This window comes from Petaurus breviceps, unplaced genomic scaffold (genome assembly GCF_028583685.1).
Source record: "Petaurus breviceps papuanus isolate PSGF00001 unplaced genomic scaffold, PetGlider_PUasm1.0 90845, whole genome shotgun sequence".
NCBI lineage: Eukaryota > Metazoa > Chordata > Mammalia > Diprotodontia > Petauridae > Petaurus > Petaurus breviceps.
The window spans coordinates 18,935,036-18,955,448 of NW_027187359.1; positions in this window are offsets into that span (position 1 = coordinate 18,935,036).

Sequence of the window (20,413 nt, forward strand, 5' to 3'; positions counted from 1 at the left end):
GATTGTAAGGGATTTCCTTTACTGTTACTGTCATCAATAAAGTTGTGTCTATTCATGATGCTGTACCATTTTACAATACCAAGGACTCGAGTAGTAAGAACTTTTATGGCTTTTCTATAACTTTGAAAATAAATTTTTAAGTTAGATCCACGTAATCAACAAGCATTTATTGAACACTTAATAAATGTCCATCAGTGTAATGAGATACAAACACACGCAGAACACTAACCATATTTATTTGGAAGATTGCCTTCTACCAGGAATGATAATACATATGTATATTTTATAATGGAATTTATAATTATGTATAATAAACATGTATGAGGGAAGATATCTATGTTAAATAATATAGATATTAAAACATGTAAATGGACATAAAACATATGTAAAATATCATGTGATTCTTTTTGATGAGTAGGGAAGAAGAAAACAGGGAAAGAACAAGATAGGGTGCTACAATTCATAAAAGACTTCATGCAGAACATGTTGCATAACAAGAGTTTTGAAGAATATAACGGTCAATTCCAGACATGCAAGACAGCCAGTACAAAAGCAAAAAAATAAAATAATCCATATCTTCAAAACCTATGTTAAATATTGTGCTTGATGTAAGCTTTCTAGCTCTTTGAAGTTTTTATTTTCATTACTGTAGAAAGGCCTGAGTTCAAACCCAACCTCAGTGACTTCCTAACTGTGTGATCCTGGGCAAATTACTTAACTTTTGTTTGCCTCAGTTTGCTCATTCATAAGATGAGGATAATAATAGTATGTAACTCCTAGGGTTGTTGGGAGGATGAAATGAGATAATAATTGTAAAGCTCTTGGCACAGTGCCCAGAAGATAGTAAGCACTACCTAAAAGTGAAATATCATCACCATCATTCTTGATATTGTTTGTTTTTGTTTGTTTCTGCTTTGTTCATTCCACATTACTACATACAAGCCTTCCTCCATTGCTTTTATTTTTTATCTATTATTTTGTAAAAATGTTACATTATATTCATAAAAATAAAAATAATCTAGTCACTTTAAGATTTTATGTAGTGAATTCCATTTTTATAAAAAAGATATATCCCATAAAAGAGATAAGGAAGGAAACTACATCCTGCTAAAAGGTACCACTGACAATGAAGTAATATTATTACTAAATACCTATGCAACAAGTGGTATAGCAACCAAATCCTTAGAGGAGAAGTTAAGGGACTTAGAGGAGTTAGAAATAGATAGCAAAACTATACTAGTGGGGACAACTTGTCTGAACTTGATAAATCTAAAGTCAAAATAAGCAAGAAAGAAGTTAAAGAGGTGAATAGAATTTCATAAAAGTTGGTTGACCTTTAGAGAAAAATAAAAGGATATAGAAAGGAATAGTCAGTCCTTTTTTCTCATGGTACATGGCACCTACACAAAAATTAACAATATATTAGGGCAAAAAAAAGCTCACAATCCAGTGCAGAAAGGCAGAAATACTAATGCATCTTTTTAAAAATCATGATGCAATAAATATGATATATAATAAAGGATCATGGAAAAAGAGACTAAAAATTAATCTGAAATAAAAAATATTATCCTGAAGAATAAGTAGGTCAAACAACAAAACATAGAAACAATGAGTAACTTAATTAAAAAGAATGAAAACAGTGAGACAACATGCCAAAACTTATAGCATGTAGTGAAAGTGCTTCTTAGAGGAAGTTTTATATGTCTGAATGCTTACAAGAAAAAAAAAAAGAGAAAAAGAAGATCAATAAATTGGGTATGCAACTGAAAAAACTACAAAAAGAATAAATCAAAAATCCTCAATTAAATACCAAAGTAGAAAATCCTCAATTAAATACCAAAGTAGAAATATTGAAAACCAAAACAGAGATTAAGAAAATTGAAATTAAGAAAACTTTTGAACTAATAAATAAAACTAAGAGCTGGTTTTATGAAAAATAAATAAAACTTTAGTCAATTTAATTAAAAGAAAGAAGTAAGAAAACCAAATTACCAGTATCAAAAATAAAAAGGGGGAAATTACCTACAAGGAAAGGAAATTAAAACAATAATTAAGAATTATTTCACCCAATTGTATGGCCATAAATTTGACACTCTTAGTGAAATGGAGGAATGTTTACAAAAATATAAGTTTACCAGATTAACTGAAGAGGAAATAAAATACTTAAATAACACCATCTCATAAAAAGAAATTAAACAAGCCATCAATGAATTCCCTAATAAAAAATCTCCAGGGTCATATGGATTTCCTAGTGAATTCTATCAAACATTTAAAGAACAACTAATTGAAATACTTCATAGACTATTTGGGACAATTGGAGGAGTCCCACCAAATTCTTTTTATGATACAAATATGTTACTGATACCTAAATTAGGAAGAGCTAAAACAAAAAAAATATATAGATCAATTTCCCTAATGAATATAGATGCCAAAAAATTGAATAAAATATTAGAAAAAAAGATTGCTGCAACTCATCATGAGAATAATACACTTTGATTTGGATTTATTCCAGTAATGAAAAGTTGGATTATTTCAGGAAAATTATCAGTGCAATCCATCATATCAACAACAAAAGTTCTAGAAACCATATGATTATCTCAATGGATATATAAAAAGCTTTTGAAAAAAATACAATATTCATTTCTATTTAAAAACACTAGAAAGCATAGGAGTAAGTGGAGTCTTCTTTAAAATAATAAGTATTATTAGTGATAACGATAAGCAAATATTATATGTAATGGGGATAAGCTGGATGAATTTCCAATAAGATCAGCAGTGAAAAAGCATGTGCACTATCACCTCTGTTATTCAATTTGGTACAACAATTGTTATCTGCAATAACAAGAGAAGAAAAAGAAATTAAAATAAGAGGAATAGGTAAAGAAGAGACTAAGCTATTGCTCTTTGCAGATGATATGATACACATAGAGAATTCTAAAGAATCAAGTAAAAAAAACTATGTGAGATAATAAATAACTTTATCAAAGTTGCAGGATATAAAATAAACCCACATAAATCCTCAGCATTCCTATATATTTCTAATGATTCTCAACAGTAAGAAATAGAAAGAGAAATTTCATTTAAAGTTATTGAAGACATTATGAAATATTTGGGAGTCTACCTGCCACAACAAACCTAGTAACTATATGAATACAATTGCAAAACACTTTTCACACAAATAAAGTCAGATCTAAGTAATTGTAAGAACATCAGTTGCTTGTGGTTAGGCCACGCTAATATGATAAAAATAACAATTTTAGCTAAATAGATATATCTATTACATTCACACCAATCAAACTGCCAAATATTATTTCATAGAGCTAGAAAAAAAATCATAAAAATTCATCTGGAAAAACAAAAGGTTCAGAATATCAAGGCAATTAATGAAAAGAAATGATATGGAAGGTGGCCTAGCTATATTTAATATATATTTGAAACTGTATTATGTAGTAGCAGTTATCAAAAGCAACTGGAATTGGTTGAGGAATAGAATGGGAGATCAGTGGAATAGAATAGGTACTCAAGACACAGCAGTCAAGGACTATTGTAATCTACTCTTTGATAAACCCAAAGACTCCAGCTTCTGCAATAGAAACTTACTATTTGACAAAAAATTGATGAGAAAACTGGAAAATAGTATCACAGAAATGGGACAAAATCCATCATATTACACTGTATAACAAAATAAAGTCTAAATTAGTGCACAATCTATATATAAAGACTGATATTGTAAGCAATCTGGGAGAATAAGGAATAGTTTACCTGTAAGATTTATGGAGAAAAAGAAGAATTTATGAAAAAATTAGAGAGATAGCAATATGAAATGTAAAATGTATAATTTTGATTACATTATATTGAAAAATTTTTGTACAAACAAAGTCAATGTAACCAAGATTAGGAGGGAAGGAGAAAATTGGGAAATAATTTTTACAGTGTCTCTGATAAAAGCCTCATTTCTAAAATATATAGACAATTGGGTCAAATTTACAAGAATACAAATCATTCTCCAACTGATAAATTGCCAAAGGATTTGAACAGGTAATTTTCAGAGGAAGAAATTAAAGATATCTATAATCATATGAAAAATGCTCTTAATCACTCTTTAATAGAGAAATGCAAATCAAAGGAACTCTTAGGTATCACATCTCACCATTCACATTGGATAATATGACAAAAGAGAAAAATGATAAATGCTGGAGAAGATATGAGAAAATTGGAACACTAATGCATTGTTGGTGGAGTTGTGAACTGATCCAACCATTCTAGAGAGCAATTTGGAATTTTGTACAACGGGCTATAAAAATATGCACACTCTTTGACCCAGCAATACCACTTCTAGGGTTGTATCCCAAAGAGATGATACAAGTAGGAAAAGGACCTATATGTACAAAAATATTTATAGAAGCTCTTTTTGTGGTGATGAATAACTAGAAATTAAGGGGATGCTCATCAATCGGGGAATGGCTAAACAAGATGTGGTATATGGAAGTAATGTAATATTATTGTGGTTTTTGAGGTTGTCAGAATTGCTTCCTTAAATCATTCAAATAATTAACAAACTGATTTTTAAAACTTTTTTTTTGGCTAACAAGCTTACTTTAATCAGTCAAACATATATCGTTTACCTAGTTCAGGGGAAAAGTTCAGCACCCCGAATTTCAGAGTATACAAACAGAATTATCACGACAGAGAAACAGATCAAGTAGACACGTTTCAAAACTGTCCAACCATTACATCCATACCAAATCAACATCTGGGTTTTTCAAAGTCAGGGGGCTCTCAACAATGGCTTCCAAGAGTCTCATCTGATCAAATCACAGAACACTGCTTAAAGTGAGCCCCCTTAAAACATTTTTTAATCTTTGATTCTACATAAGGTATATTTCCTAATTGGAAAATTTACAAAAATATTTTTGAGAATAATATATAGTTCTCACTTTAAAACAATTCAATCACTTTATGTCTAAGTTAAAGCATGAATTTAAGCATTTTTCACTAATATATTTCAAGTACTCAGATTTTTAAAAATGATTTTCATACAGGAAACCTTTAGGAGATTTTCTTCTCTCATAAAATGAGCATGATTCTTCCTATTGGCAAAAGAAAATTTAGAATTTATTCATCTCAGACAAACTAGGACGCACTTTCAATTAAGAAGTCATCATATTTCACAATAATGTAGCAATACCCTGTAGCTGATTTTTATGTTGATGTAATTTTTCAAAGAACATTCTTTGAATTGAAAAAATAATGATTCACATTAATATATAAATATTAACAATTCATGTGTGCATATTTGAAAACATGGTTTTCTCATGGTTATCAATGAAAATACTTGGGAATTATACAATGTATTTACATTACATAATTACACAGTGTATCTAAATTACAACATTATACAAAGTATTTAATTTACAAACTAGCCCTTGTAGTTTTCCATTCATTTATGAATTGATTTTTATCAGGTAACGTAAAATTCAATTCTCCCACATGATATTACTTTTATTAAAAAATTTGTGTTACATTGAAATATTTCATGTTGATTGACATTTAAATAGTATCGAATGTCTTTCAAGTCAGTTTCAACCTAAAATTTATATGTAATAGAAAGAATATATTTAACTATATGTGTTAAGATACATGAAATTCAAAATAACAGTTTATTTGGCTAATTAGATGATTGTAATTTTTTTAGATGTACAAGCAATCCCATGAAATTATGTGAAAGTCAAATTAATTGAATTTTGTTTCCTTTTTTATTTACCAAGGACTTGAAAAGTCAGGAAACTAAAAAAAATATGAAAATTGAAGTTAAATTCAATATTTTGAATACTAAAGATTTGTAATTTATTTTTAGTTATTTCATTATTTGGTTTACAGGTTTTCTAACTGCTTCTTTTGTACTTTCCAATGTAAATGGTATCAAAAGCTTTAAGAGACACTGCTTTTCTTTTGTGTACTTCTGCACCTAAATTATTTAAGTTTATACATTTTACATTCTGATGTGACTAGCAGGATAATAATAAAGTTCATTCTTGGCATAAGCTTAGAATGACTAAATTTTACTAATAATGATCCATCCTACAATGAGTTTCATCATTCACTGACTCAAATTTAAACTGATTTGTACATATCATTTAAAATAATAATTTAATTTATTAACTGTTATTTGGAGTGAGGTTATTATGGTAATCGTGCTTTCTGTGACTTTGAACTCAACTTTGTTAACATTTTTTTAAAATGATGTATTTATGTGGGAGAGTGAAGTCATGCATAAGAAGCTTAACAGAAGAATGTTGCTGTGAACAGCTTTCAAGTTGTCATTACACAATATAGTGAACACCCTATTTATTCAATAACAAATCAGAGCAAAACATTCACAGAAAATCAAGGTACAGCATTCACAATATTACAACTTATCACAGAAAATCAAAATACAGCATTCACCATGTCACAGCTCAACAACTTATCACCAAAATGGCCACATAGTTTTCATCAAAGGAGTTACATAGTTTCCAACAAACTGCATTCATTTAGTCAATAACAAAATCTTTAATTCAATCACAAAGTTCAAAACACAAACTTCTCCACCCCAGGTCAGAGTAAATCATAATCTTCTCAGTCAGTACACAATATACAAGTAAAATCTTCTTTCAGCTTAACTCAAGGCTGGCTGTAAGCTTCCATGGTTCCGCTTCCAGGGTCCCAGATGCAGCTGTCACCTGGGTTCAAAGGCAGGCAGTTCCTAGTTCCTTGTCCAGCACCTTGTCCAGCTCTTCATCCAGTTGCTGTTCTATATTGCAGTTCAAAGTGTCAAGTCCAGCTCAAGTTCTTCACAGTTCCTGTTTCTTTGAAGACAAAGCTTGACAGACCCACAATAATATTCATACACATTGCTGTCATGATCATCAATTCACTATCTGCCTGTGAAACCAATGCAGACCCACCAACAAAGTCTGAGAACTCAACACAAATGATGCACAAACAAGGTCCAACAGGTCATCACAAATCATTAGTAAAATCCCAGGACCTCCACAAACCTCCTCCAGGACTTCTGTAAACAGACAACCAGAAAATCCTCTTTCAGGGTTTCCAGTAAGATCCCAGGGCTTCTGTACAAATGATCACAAAGAAATATCAAGACAGACGGAGTGCCAGGATACTACAAGTTTTCTCCTTTTTGACTCTGCCACCACAAGAGACCTTTTCTCAATTCTGCTATATCTAGCTTGGGAATTCTCCTTATATAAGGTCATTAGCTCCTACCCTTCCCATTGCAAGAGTTTATGAGTTCTAAGGTTCACAAGTTGTGGGGTTCACACATTCTGCTTCTTAGCAGACTTGATACAAGGCTCACAAGAAACTTGAACTGAAACAAGGTGTTAATTCAATAGCTAAAACAAGGTGTGAAACAACTGTGCTGGCCATTACAGGTAGTCAAATTTTACAAATATAGTAATTATGGTGGTTGATTCTTTTCTCCAAAAGTTTCTATCTATTTTATTAAGGCATATACTTCTAACAGGAAGTTATGATTTTTTTTCATCCACTCCTTAATCGCTGGCTATATGTTTTGTTTAAAACCATTTTGTTATTAAAAATAGTAAAGCTGTGACTATATTCACACAAATATAGATTTCCTTGCTGCCAATCACATTTTTTATTTAAAAACCTATACTGGTAATACCACATTAAAATAATTTATTACTGTTATCCATGGGTTGCAAAATTACAAATTATGTACTCAAATGGTTGGAATCAATTAAATTCTATCAGAAGCAAAGTGATTTACCTGTTTTGACCCTTCAACTCAAGTTGAATTATTCCATTTTTATCATATTTGCAAAATATATAAATATGAGATTTCTCTGAATTGTTTTTTTTTCTTTCCAAATCAAATGAATTATTAACTTCTCGTTTACATCATTCGTTTTGGCAGATTTTGAGTTACAAATTTTCTCCCCGTTTTTCCCTTCCCATCAACCCAAAGTAGTGATCCTACAGGATATCCCCTCTTCCAATCTGCTCTCTCCCATACCACCTTCAACTCTCCAGTTGGACATTGTGAATCTCTATGCCCCAGTGCCTACGTATCTTATTTCCCAGTTACATGTAAAATAATATTAATAATAGCATATATGTGTGTTTATATATATATATATATATTTACATACATATTTAAACATATGATTTTAAAACTTTGGAATGCCAGATTCATTTCCTTCTTCCCTTGTCACCCACCCTTACTGGAAAGATGAACAATACAGTATAGTTTGTACATGTGTAGCTAAGAAAAACATTTCCATAGTGGATATATTGTAAAAGACTGACTATATTTCCTTCCTTCCTATTCCACCTCCCACATGTTCTATTCTCTACTTTGCTCCTGTCCCTTTTTAAAAGTGGGTGCTTCCAAGTTACCTCCTCCCAGCCTGCCCTCCCTTCCCTTATCCCCCCACTCATCCCCATCACCCCAACTCTCCCGTAGGGTGAGATACCCTATTTAATGTGTATGTCATTCCCTCAGTAAGCCAAATTCAATGAGAATAAGGTTGAACCATTCCCTTTTGTCTTCCTGTTCTTCCCCTCCATTGTAACCATTTTCCCTTGCCTCTTCTATATGAGATATTTTCCCCCATTCTGTCTCATCCCATCTATTCTCATTATATTCCTCTCTTACCTCTTAATTTTACCTTTTAAATATCATCCCTTCTTATTAAATCGGTCCTGTTGACTCTATCTATGTATACCTGTAAACATAGATAGACACATTCACATATGTATTCATATGTCCATATACCCTCCTATATATTTATATATATATACATACATATATATGTATATATATTACTATTCCCTTCAACTATTTTCATACTGAGAAAAGTTTCATCAGTTACAATTATAATTTTTCCATGTAGAAATGTAAATAGTTCAACTTTTATAAGTTCCTTATGATTTCTTTTCCCTGTTTAACTTCTCATGCTACTCTTGCTTTTTGTATCTGAATGTCAAATTTTCTATTCACTCTGTTTTTTTTTTTTATAAAAATGCTTGAAAGTGGGGCAGAGTCAAGATGGTGGAGTAGAAACAGGACTTCCTTGGGGCTCCAGCTTCCACCTCTCCCAATTCATGCAAAAGGGGACTCAGAACAAACTTTGGAACTACAGAACCCACAAAATGTCACAGTGAATCTAACATCCCATTGAGGACAGTCTGGAATTCCAGCAGGAAGCACAGCCAGCACAGCACTCTGGGAGCCAACTCCATTCCCATGGTAGCGGAACGTTTTAGCCCCAGGGCAGGCCTGACCAACTACCGGCTTGAGGGACTTCAGATCATCAGCAGCTGTGGTGGTTTCCAGAATTATCAACACATTAGATTCTAAGGACACAGTGAGAGGTCAGTTCAGTGTGGTCTTTGCTATCTAGTAGTAGGGAGTACATTGGACTCTTTCCCCGGAGTGATAAGCCACTGAGGAGCTGTGGCCGTGCAGCTGCCCCCACATGGAAGCTTCAGCTGCTCGCCTGCAGAGTGTAGGGGGACCAAGCAATCAGTCTGAGGGGTAATAAATTTTGATTTAACATGCTTGGATCTGGATTGCGATCTACTGTGGAGGTCCTGGGGTATGCCACCAGCTTGCCAGAGCCTGTGGAGACTTCAGAGTGGTCACCCAACTAATACCTTCGGGAGCTAAGAAAACCCCAGCATTTGGTATAAAGTACCCCTGTCTGGTGGCAGAGTCCTACTGTGGCAAAAGCCCTGGGGTCAAGTGACTGAGTGGTGACATGAGCAGAAAAAGAAAGCAAAATAAACAGAGTACCCCAACTTTACACTCTTATTTTGGTAACAAAAATAATCAAAGCATGGAACAGGAGGAAACAGTGAAGTCATAACTCCTGTACCAAAAGATTCAAGGAAAAATGCAAGCTGGTTACAGGCCATAGAGTACCTTCAGAAGAAAATAAGAGATGTGAAGGAAACATTCAGAAGAGAAATTAGTAAATCAGAAGTCACTAAAGCACTAAAAAAATAAGTAAATGTTAAAAAAAAAGAGATATTTGGCATCCAGGAATAAATGGATGTTAGTCTCAGGGTCCTCTGCTTGTTCAGACTATATCTGGTGTGCTCTATTCCATTCTAGGTACCAGTTTTTAGGAAAGACATTGAGAAGATGAGAATTGTCCAAAGGAGGGCAACCAGGTTGGAGACTAAAATACTAATAATAACAGCAACAATAAACACATTTATATAATGCTTTTAAAAAAAAGAAGAGAAATGAGAATAATGCAAGAAAAATATGAAATGAGAGTCAATAGCCTGACTACACCTTAAAAAATCGACTAACTCAAATAGCAAAAGAGGCTCAAAAAGTCAATGAGGAGAAGAATATATTAAAAAGCCAAATCTGACAGATGGGAAAAGAATCTCAAAAGCTCCCTGAGGAGAATCATTCCTTCAGCATTAGATTAGGGCAAATGGAAGCTAGTGATTCTATGAGAAATCAAGATGCTGTTAAACAGACCCAAACAAATGAAGAATAGAAGGCAAAATGAAATATCTCATTGGTAATAACTACTGACTTGGAAAATAGATCCAGGAAATATAATTTAAAAATTATTGGACTACCTCAAAGCCATGATCAAAGAAAGAACCTAGAAATCATCCTCCAAAAACTGTCAAGGAAAATTGCCCTGCTGTTTTAGAAGCAGAGGGCAAAATAGAGATTGAAAGAATACACCGATCACCTCCTATAAAAGATCCCAAAGAGAAAACTCCTAGGAATATTATAGCCAGATACCAAAATTCCCAGATCAAGGAGAGAATATTACAAGAATCCAGGAAGAAACAATTTGAATATTGTGGAAAAACAATCAGGGATAAAATAGGATATGGCAGCTTCTACACTGAGGGATTGAAGGGCTTGTATTATGATATTCCAGAGGTCAAAGGATCTGGGAGTAAAACCAAGAATCACATACCCAGCAAAACTGTTTATCATGTTTCAGGGGAAAATATGGTCAGTCATTGGAATAGAGGACTTTCAAAGATTCTTGATGAAAAAACTAGAGTTGAATAGAAAATTTGACATTCAAATAAAAGAATCAAGAGAAGCTTGAGAAGGTAAACAGGGAAAAGAAATCATAAGAAACTTATAAATGTTGAACTATTTGCATTCCTACATGGAAAAATGATAATTGTGACTGATGAAACTTTCTCAGTATGAAAATAGTTGATGGGAATATAAATACATACCCACACATATATACATATGTATATGTCTATATAGAATTGTATATGATTGTATGAATACATATGTGAATATGTGTATATATGTTTACAGGCATACATAGATAGAGGGCACAGGATAATTTAATAGGAAGGTATGATACTTAAAAGGTGAATTTAAGAGGTGAGAGAGGAATATAATGAGAGAAGATGGGGAGAGACACAATGGGGTAAACTATATAATATAGAAGAGGCAAGGAAAAATGGTCCCAGTGGAGGAGAAGAACAGGAAGGCAAAAAGGCAAAACATTATTCTCATTGGATTTGGGCCACAGAGGGAATGACATACACACTAAATAGGGTATCTCTCCCTACAAGAGAGTAAGGGGGAAGGGGATGAGTGCGGGGATGATGGAAGGGAGGGCAGGCTGGGAGGAGGTAATTTGGAAGCACCTACTTTTGAAAAGTGACTGCATCAGAGTAGAGAATAGTACAAGCTGGAGGTGGGATAGGAGGGAGGGAAATATTGTCAGTCTTTTGCAATATATCTACTATGGTAATGTTTTGCATACCTACACATGTACAATCTATACCGAATTGCTTATCTTCTCAGTAAGCGTGTGTGACAAGGGAGGAAGGGAATTAATTTGGAATTCAAAGTTTTAAAATCAAATGTTATATATATATATATATATATATATATATATACACATATATATACATATATATATATATACTATTATTAATTCTATTTTATATGTAATTGGGAAATAAGATATACAGGCATTGGGGCATAGAGATCCACCGTGCCCTACTGGAAAAGCCGAAGAGGGTATGGGAGAAGAGAGGGGAGAGAGCAGATTGGAGGATATCCTATGGGACCACTGTTTTGGGTGGTGGGTAGGGGAAAAATGGGTAAAAATGTGTAATTCAAAATCTAGTGGAAATGAGTGATGTAAACCAGAAATCAATAAAGCATTAAAAAAGAAAGCAAAAAAATTGTAATGTAAAAAAATCAATATGTATTTTAAAAAATAAAGAATGCTTCAAAATCCTCTATTCCACTGAATGACCTTATTTTCCCCTGAAACATGATACTCATTTTTTCTGGGTAGGTGATTCTTGGTTTTAATCCCAGCTCCTTTGACCTCTGGTATATCATATTCCAATCCCTTTGATCCCTCAGTGTACAAGCTGCCAAATCCTATGTTATCCCTGATTGTATTTCCACAATATTCAAATTATTTCTTCCTGCCTGCTTGCAATATTCTCTGCTTGATCTGGGAATTACTTTACCTGGCTATAATATTCCTAGGAGTTTTCTTTCTCAGATCTTTTTTGGGAGGTGAACAATGGATTCCTTCAACCTCTCTTTTGCCCTCTGGTTCTGAAACATCAGGGAAATTTTCCTTGAGAATTTCTTGAAGGATGATTTCTAGTTTCTCTTTTTGATCATGGCTTTCAGGTAGTCCAATAATTTTTAATTTATCTCTCCTGGATCTATTTTCCAGGTCAGTGGTTTTCCCAATGAGATATTTCCCATTTCAGTTTATTCTTTCATTTGTTTGCATCTGTCTAATAGTATCTTGATTTCTCATAAAGTCACTAGCTTCCATTTGCTCCAGTCTAATTCTGAAGGAATGATTCTCTTCAGTGAGCTTTTGAGATTCATTTTTCCATCTGGTAAATTCTTCTTTTTAAGGCATTCTTCCCCTCATTGCCTTTTTGAGCCTCTTTTGACATTTGAATTAGTCTATTTTTAAAGGTGTTATTTTCTTCAGTCGGGTTGTTAATTCTGATTTCATAATTTTCTTGCATCGTTCTCATTTCTCTTCCCAATTTTTCCTCCAATTCTCTTATTTGCTTTTCAAATTTTTCCTTAATATCTTCTATGACCTGTTACCAGCTAGTATTTTTCTTTGAAGTTTTTGGTGTAACAGTTCTGACTTCACTGTCTTCTTCCTGTCCCATGCTTTGATACTTTTTCTCCCAAAAATGGAAATGTAAAGTTGCATTGCTATGTTTGTTTTGCTTTTTTGTCTGCTAATGTTGCCATTCAGTTACTTGACTTTTGGGCTTTTTGCCCTAGTAGGACTCTGCCACCAGGTAGAGGAGCTTTATTGTAAATGTTGGGGTTTTCTCAGCTTTCAAAGGTATTAGTTGAGTGTGCTCTCTGAAGCATCCACACGTTCTGGCAAGCTGGTTGCACAACCCTGTACCTCCCCCTAGACTGCAATCCATATCCAAGCATGTTAAATCAAGAATTATTATCCTTCAGACTGGTCACTCAGTCCCCCTACAATATGTAGGCCAGGAGCTGAAGCAGCCATGTGTGCCTGTGGCTGCAGGGCCCCTGTGCCTCAGCCGCTTCTCATGCTAGGGGCAAAACTGATGCACTCCCAACTACTGGATCCCAAAGTCCACACTGCACTGACCTCTCACTTTGTCCTTAGCACCTATGTGTTGATAATTCTGGAAACCATCACCGCTGCTGGTGATCTGAATTCCCTCCAGCAGGTGGTTGGTTATGCCTACCCTGAGGCTTAAAACTGCTGCTGGCATGGGGCTTGCCTCTGCTCCCAGAGCACTTTGCTGGCCATTTCCTTCTGGCCTGCTGGGCTGTCCTCAGCAGGAGGGTAGCTTCCTTGTGTCATTTTATGGGTTCTGTAGCTCAAAGTTTCTTCAGAGTCCCGTTTTGCATGAATTGGGGGAGGTGGAAGCCGGAGACCCATGTAAGTCCTATTTCTACTCTGCCATCTTGACTGCTCATTCTCTGAATTGTTTTGATATTAAATTTGGATATCAGATATTCTAATGATGTTATTTTGTTCATCTGTAAGGTTTACATTTTTTATGTAATCATGGTAGATTAGTTTGTCTTTTATAATATAGTGGCTAGTTATGAATAGAAAACCTAACTACAGTTATGATTTATATACTGAAAAACATGTGATGTTTTTTTATTTATTTCATTTTAGACATCTAAAATTTTTCTCATATAGTATAAGTTATGCATCTAAAACTATTATGACCCAGACTGTTATTAACCCTGCGGACATTTGATTATTTTTCTTCATCCTCTTTTTAATTTTTTTAAATTTATTTTTAGCTTTCAATATTAATTTCCACAAGATTTTGAGTTACAATTTTTTCCCTGTATTTCCCCTACTCCCACCCCAAAATAGAAACATACTGAATACCTCTTCCCCCAAACTGCTTTATCTTATATCCTCCCCCCATACCTCCTCTAACTTTATATTAGGGCAAGATGGATTTCTATACCCCAGTGCCTGTATATCTTATTTCCCAGTTGTATGCAAATTTTTTTAATATTTGTTTTTAAAACAATCATTTCCAGATTGTTTCTCTTCTTCCCTCCTCAACCATCCCCACTGGGAAAACAAACAATTGAATATAGGTTGTACCTTTGTAGTTACACAAAACGTTTCTGTAGTAGTTATATTGTGAATGACTAGCTATTTTTCCCTCCATCCTATCCTGGTCCCCACTTATTCTATTTTCTACTTTGATCCTGTTCCTTTTCAAAATTTGCACGTCTAACTAACCTCTCCTCCAATCTGCCCTCCATTCTATCATCCCCCCTCTTATTCCCTTCCCCTCCTACTTTCCTGTAGGGGAAGATACCTAAATGACTCTGTATATTATTCCCTACTTAAGTCAGATTCAAAGAGACTAAGGTTGAACCATTCCCTTTCACCTTCCTGATCTTCCCCTCCATTATAACAGTTTTCTCTTGTCTCTTTTATGTGACATATCTACCCTATTCTATCTCTCCCTTTCTCCTTCTCTCATAATATTCCTCTCTCACTTCTAAATTTCATTTTCTAGATATCATCCCTATATATGTATACATAGACACACACACAAACACACACACATATACACATATTTCCTTCAACTGTCCTCATACTGAGAAAAGTCTCATGAATTACAATTATCCTTTTTCCATGTAAGAATGTAAATAGTTCAACTGTAATAATTTCCTTATAATTTCTTTTTACCTTCTCATTCTTTTTCTGCTTCTTGTATTTGAAAGTCAAATTTTCTGTTTAGCTGTGTTTTTTTCATCAAGAATACTTGAAAGTCCTCTATTTTATTGAATGTCTATATTTTCCCCTGAATAATTATACTTAGTTATGTTGGGTAGGTAATTCTTGTTTTTAATCCAAGCTACTTTAACCAACAGAATATCATATGCCAAGCCATTTGATCCCTTAATGTAGAAGCTGCTAGATCTTGTAATATCCTGATTGTGCTTCCAAAATATTCAAATTGTTTCTTCCTGACAGCTTGTAATATTTTCTCCTTGACATGGCAACTTTGGAATTTGGCTATGATATTCCTAGGAGTTTTCTGTTTTGAATCTTCTTCAAGAGCCAATAGGCAACTTCTCTCGATTTCTATTTTTCTCTCTGGTTCTACTATATCAGGGCAATTTTCCTTGAGAGTTTCTTGTAGGATGATTTCTAGCCTCCTTTTTGATCATGGCTTTCAGGTAATCCAACAATTGTTAAATTATCTCTCCTGGATCTATTTTCCTGGTCAGCTGTTTTTCTAATGAAATATTTTACATTGCCTTCTGGTTTTGCATTTGTTTTGATCTGTTTTATAGTGTCTTGATTCCTCATAAAGTCATGAGCTTCCATTTTCTCCAATCTAATTATGAAGGAATTATTCTCTTCAGTGAGTTTTTTAAATTTATTTTCCATCTGGGTAATGTGGGTGTTCAAGGAATTCTTCTCCTCATTGGCTTTTTGGGCAACTTTTGCATTTTGAGTTAGTCTATTTTTTTTCCCTTTTTTTTGGAGAGGAGAGGGCAGGGCAATTGGAGTTAAGTGACTTGCCCAAGGTCACATGGATAGAAAGTGTGTCAAGTGGCTGAGGCTGGATTTGAACTCAGGTCCTCCAGACTCCAGGTTTGGTGCTCTATTCACTGTGCTATGTAGCTCCCCTCTTAGTCTATTTTTAAGGTATTATTTTATTCAGTATTTATTCGGATCTCCTTTACCAGGTTGTGGACTCACTTTTTATGATTTTTTTGTATCATTTTCATTTCTCTTCCCAATTTTTCCTCCATTTCTCTTACTTGATTTTCAAAATCCTTCTTGAGCTCCTATATAACCTTTAACCAGTTCATATTTTCCTTGGAAGCTTTTGATGCAGGACTTTTAACTTCATTGACTTCCTCTGGTTCCATGTTTTGATCCTTTTTGTCCCCCCAAAAGGATTATATGGTTGGATTTCATTTCCTCTGTTTGCTCATCTTGCTAGACAATTGCTTGACTTTTGAGCTCTTTGCCACAGTAGAACTCTGCTTCCAGAATTGAGAGAACTATTTCCCAAATTTCTGGAATTTTCCACAAATGTTTTCAGAGCTATGAGAAGGTCACCCTCTCTACAATCACAACAAGCTCTGGCACACTGGCCACACACCCTAGGACTACCACCCAAAACAATTACCCAGATTCAATCAGATCAAAGAAAGAGTGGTTACCCTCTGAATGGTCACTTTGTCCCCCCTATAGTTTGTAGGCCAGGAGCTTTGTAGGCACCCAAATGACAGCAGGTGCAGCCACCATCCCTCTGTCACTTCTCAACCCAGGGGCTGGTGCCAAACCATGTGATTCCATCACCCAGTTCCAACAGAGGTATCCACTGACCTTTTACTTTCTCTTTGGCATTTATGGGTTGAGAAATCTGGAAACTGCCACAGCTGCTGGTGATTCACTCTCCTGAATTCTGCTCTGGCCATTCTGTTCCTCTGGTTGGGGCCGCCATCGATCTAGGACCACACAGCTCACACGGGGCTGCACTTGGCACCCAGCTTGGTGTGATAGACCCTTTCTGTTGCCCTACCAGGTTGCCTTCAGGGGGAGATTTGTTTCTCTCTGTCACTTTGTGGGTTCTGTAGCTCTAATATTTGTTTAGAGTCATATTTTACAGTTATTAGAGGTAGAGGGAGAGCTCATGCCAAGTTCCTGCCTCTACTCCTCATCTTGTGTTCTTCATTCAAAGAGGACAAAGATGGAAATCACTATGCTAAAGTCAAGTTTCAGTGTGTCCAACTGTGGTGGGTCAGATTAATATGAGCTCAGAATGCCCTATCATAATTCAAGCACAAAGAGTCCATGTGAACAATTGGGATAGATTCTCTAAATTTGTGAATGTGGCATTTTTTTAATATTTCCTCAATTCTGCTTTGAGCATAGAGCACAGCAGCTTTCCCTGATGAAGGTATGCCATGCTGAGCAGTCCAGTTGTGAATGTCTTCCATGTCACACAATCAATTCCAAATTTCTGAAGAGATACTTCAAGTCAGGAACCATAAACAATTCATTTAACCTTAAGAATTTCAGTTGGTTCAACTTTTCTGTGAATGTCATAAGAGCCACAGAATCTAATTCAATATTGCTATGAGGAGCAGTTCCTGGAATATATGTACAGTGCTGTGGAAACATTAAAGTACTAAACACATTTCCATCACTGTTCCATTAGAATGTGAAGAGTGTAAATTAGACAACTTATTGTAGAAATTTTTTTTTTAAAAATGCTAAGTATAAAAGATTTGTGTTTGATATTTGAAAGATCTAGGAGAATGGGACATAAATTATGGGATACAATCTCTTTTCTTTAACTTTATACAATCTCTCTCTTTGAAACATCATCAGTTCTCATAGGTTTAATCTATAGATCAACAAGCATTTAGTAAGTATCTATTATGTTTTAAGTACTGTGATAAACAATGGGCATACAAAAATAGGCAAAACCCAGATCTAATGGGGAAGACAATATGCAAAACATATAGAGCAATTTATGTATAGGATAAATCAAAAATAATATACAGAGAGAAAAGACAAGAGTTGAGAGTGGTTGGGAAAGGCTTGTTTTAAAGGATAGGATTTTAGTTATGATTTAAAAAGCCAGCAATGTCAACAAGCAGAGTTGGAGAGACATGGGGGTCAGCCAAATAAAATGTCCAAAGAAAAAGATAAGTGTCTTATTATTAGAACAGACAAGAGAATGATGATTTTGGGTTGAAGGAAACATGTCAGAAAATAAAGTATAAGAAAATGGGAACGGTTTAAAAGTCCCAAGTTTTGAAGGGTTTTTGAATTATGAACAGATAATTTTTTTTAGAGGCTATAGGGAGCCATTGGAGTTTGTTGAGTAGTGAAGTGATATAGTTAAACCTACACTTTAGAAAAATCACTTTAGTCATTAAATGGATGATGGATTAGACTGGGAAGAAACTTCAGGCAGGCAGACCAACCAGCAATCTATCACAATAGTGTAGGTATGAGGTGTTGAGGGCTTATACTAGATACATATCAGTGTCAGAGGAAAGAAAGGGACATATATAAAATATCTTAGAGGTGAAATTAAATGGTATTGGCAACAGGCTATATATGAGGAGGTGAGAGATAGTAAAGAGTCAAGTATAACTCTTAGGTTGTGAGCATGCATTCAGAGAAGAATGGCTTGCCATCTACAGTAGTAGGGAAGGTATGGGGGAAGGTTTGGGGGAAAGATAATGAATTCTATTTTGGACATAATTTAAGATATCTACTAGACTTCCCAATTGAAATATCTGAAGGGGAGTTGGACGTGTGAAATTGGAGGTTAGTAGAGAGGTTGGAATAAGATAGGTAGACTTGAGAATCATCAGTATATAGATGTTAATTAAATCCATATGAACTTGTGCTGTCATTAAGTGTAGTTGTGTAGAGTGAGAGAATAGAAGAAGATTCACAATAGAACTTGGAAAGACATCTGCATTTAGAGGGCATGACCTAGTTTCCAACAAAGAAATCTAAGAAAGAGCAGATAGGTAAGAGGAGAATGAGGGGAGATTAGTGTTCCAAAAACCTAGAGAGAAAATAATATCAAGGAGAAGAGGGTGAATAACTGTTTCAAAGGCTACAGAGAGGCCAAGGAGAATGTTGATTGAGAAAGGGTCACTGACAGCTAAGACATTACTGGTAACTTTGAAGAAAGAAATTTCAGTGGAATAAGGTCAAATGCAAGATAATAAGATGAGACAAAGAAATTAAGAAGAGAAAAAATGGAAGCCCTTGTTATACATGGCCTTTTCAAAGAGTTTTGCTACAAAGGGCAGAGGAGATATAGGATGATAATTAGGAGCAATAGAAGGATCAAATGGGTAATTCTTTCATAATGGGGAAAAAAAACATGGGCATGTTTTAGGCAAGAGTAAATGAGTTAATAGATAGGGAAAGACTATAAAGTGATATAGAATGTCTGTGTCATGTGAAGCAGATGGTATATTACAAAGTAAAGGCAACTTCCAAGTTTCATAATACCATCATAGTAGCTCTCCATTTTATTCAGTGACAAATTAAAGTAAAACATTCACAGAAAAGTGAAAATCAAAATATAGCATTCACCAAGTGTAATTCAGTAATTTCCAAGTACTACTCTACCCCTGGAAAGTATATTCATTTGGTCAATCACAAAATCTCTATTCTAGAATGGAGATTAAGATTAGTTTCCTATCACGAACAAAGTATATTCACTTGGTCAATGACAGAGAACAAAATAGTCAAGTTTCCCACTCCTGGATTACAACGGAATTACAATTATCATCAGGTAATGCCAAACAGCTTTTCAAAAAGGGCAGGGGAGAGAAAAAAGGCCATCTACCCCTGAGCTACAGCCAGGTTAAGATGTAATTATAGCATTTAAAACCCAAAGAGAGGTCTTTACTTCATCTTGACCTGAGGCAAGTTCTCAGCAATCTCTGTTCTTGGGGAAACAAAGCTTAACAAATCCACAATATACATTGCCTGTGTCCTCATCAATTCACTCTCTGCCTGCAGAACAGTCTCAGGACCCCTGAAAACATCAACAAGAACCTCTTCCAGGATTTCTGTAAACATACAACAAAAAAATCCTTCTTCAGAGCTTCTGAAACAGGAGCAAAATTCCAAAACCTCTGAAACAATAGCACTGTCTTTCACCAGCAGATGAATCTGGCAAAACAACATCAAAATAGGCAGATAAAATACTGATATCACAGCCATGTCTCCTCAGTCCTTGGCAGCTCCGGGTGGCAGCTCTCAAAATCCTGGGCAGCTCAAACTAGCCCTCAGCAATCCTCTCTTTCTCTCTGCCTCCACAATGCTGCTCCCAAAAATTATTCTGGCAT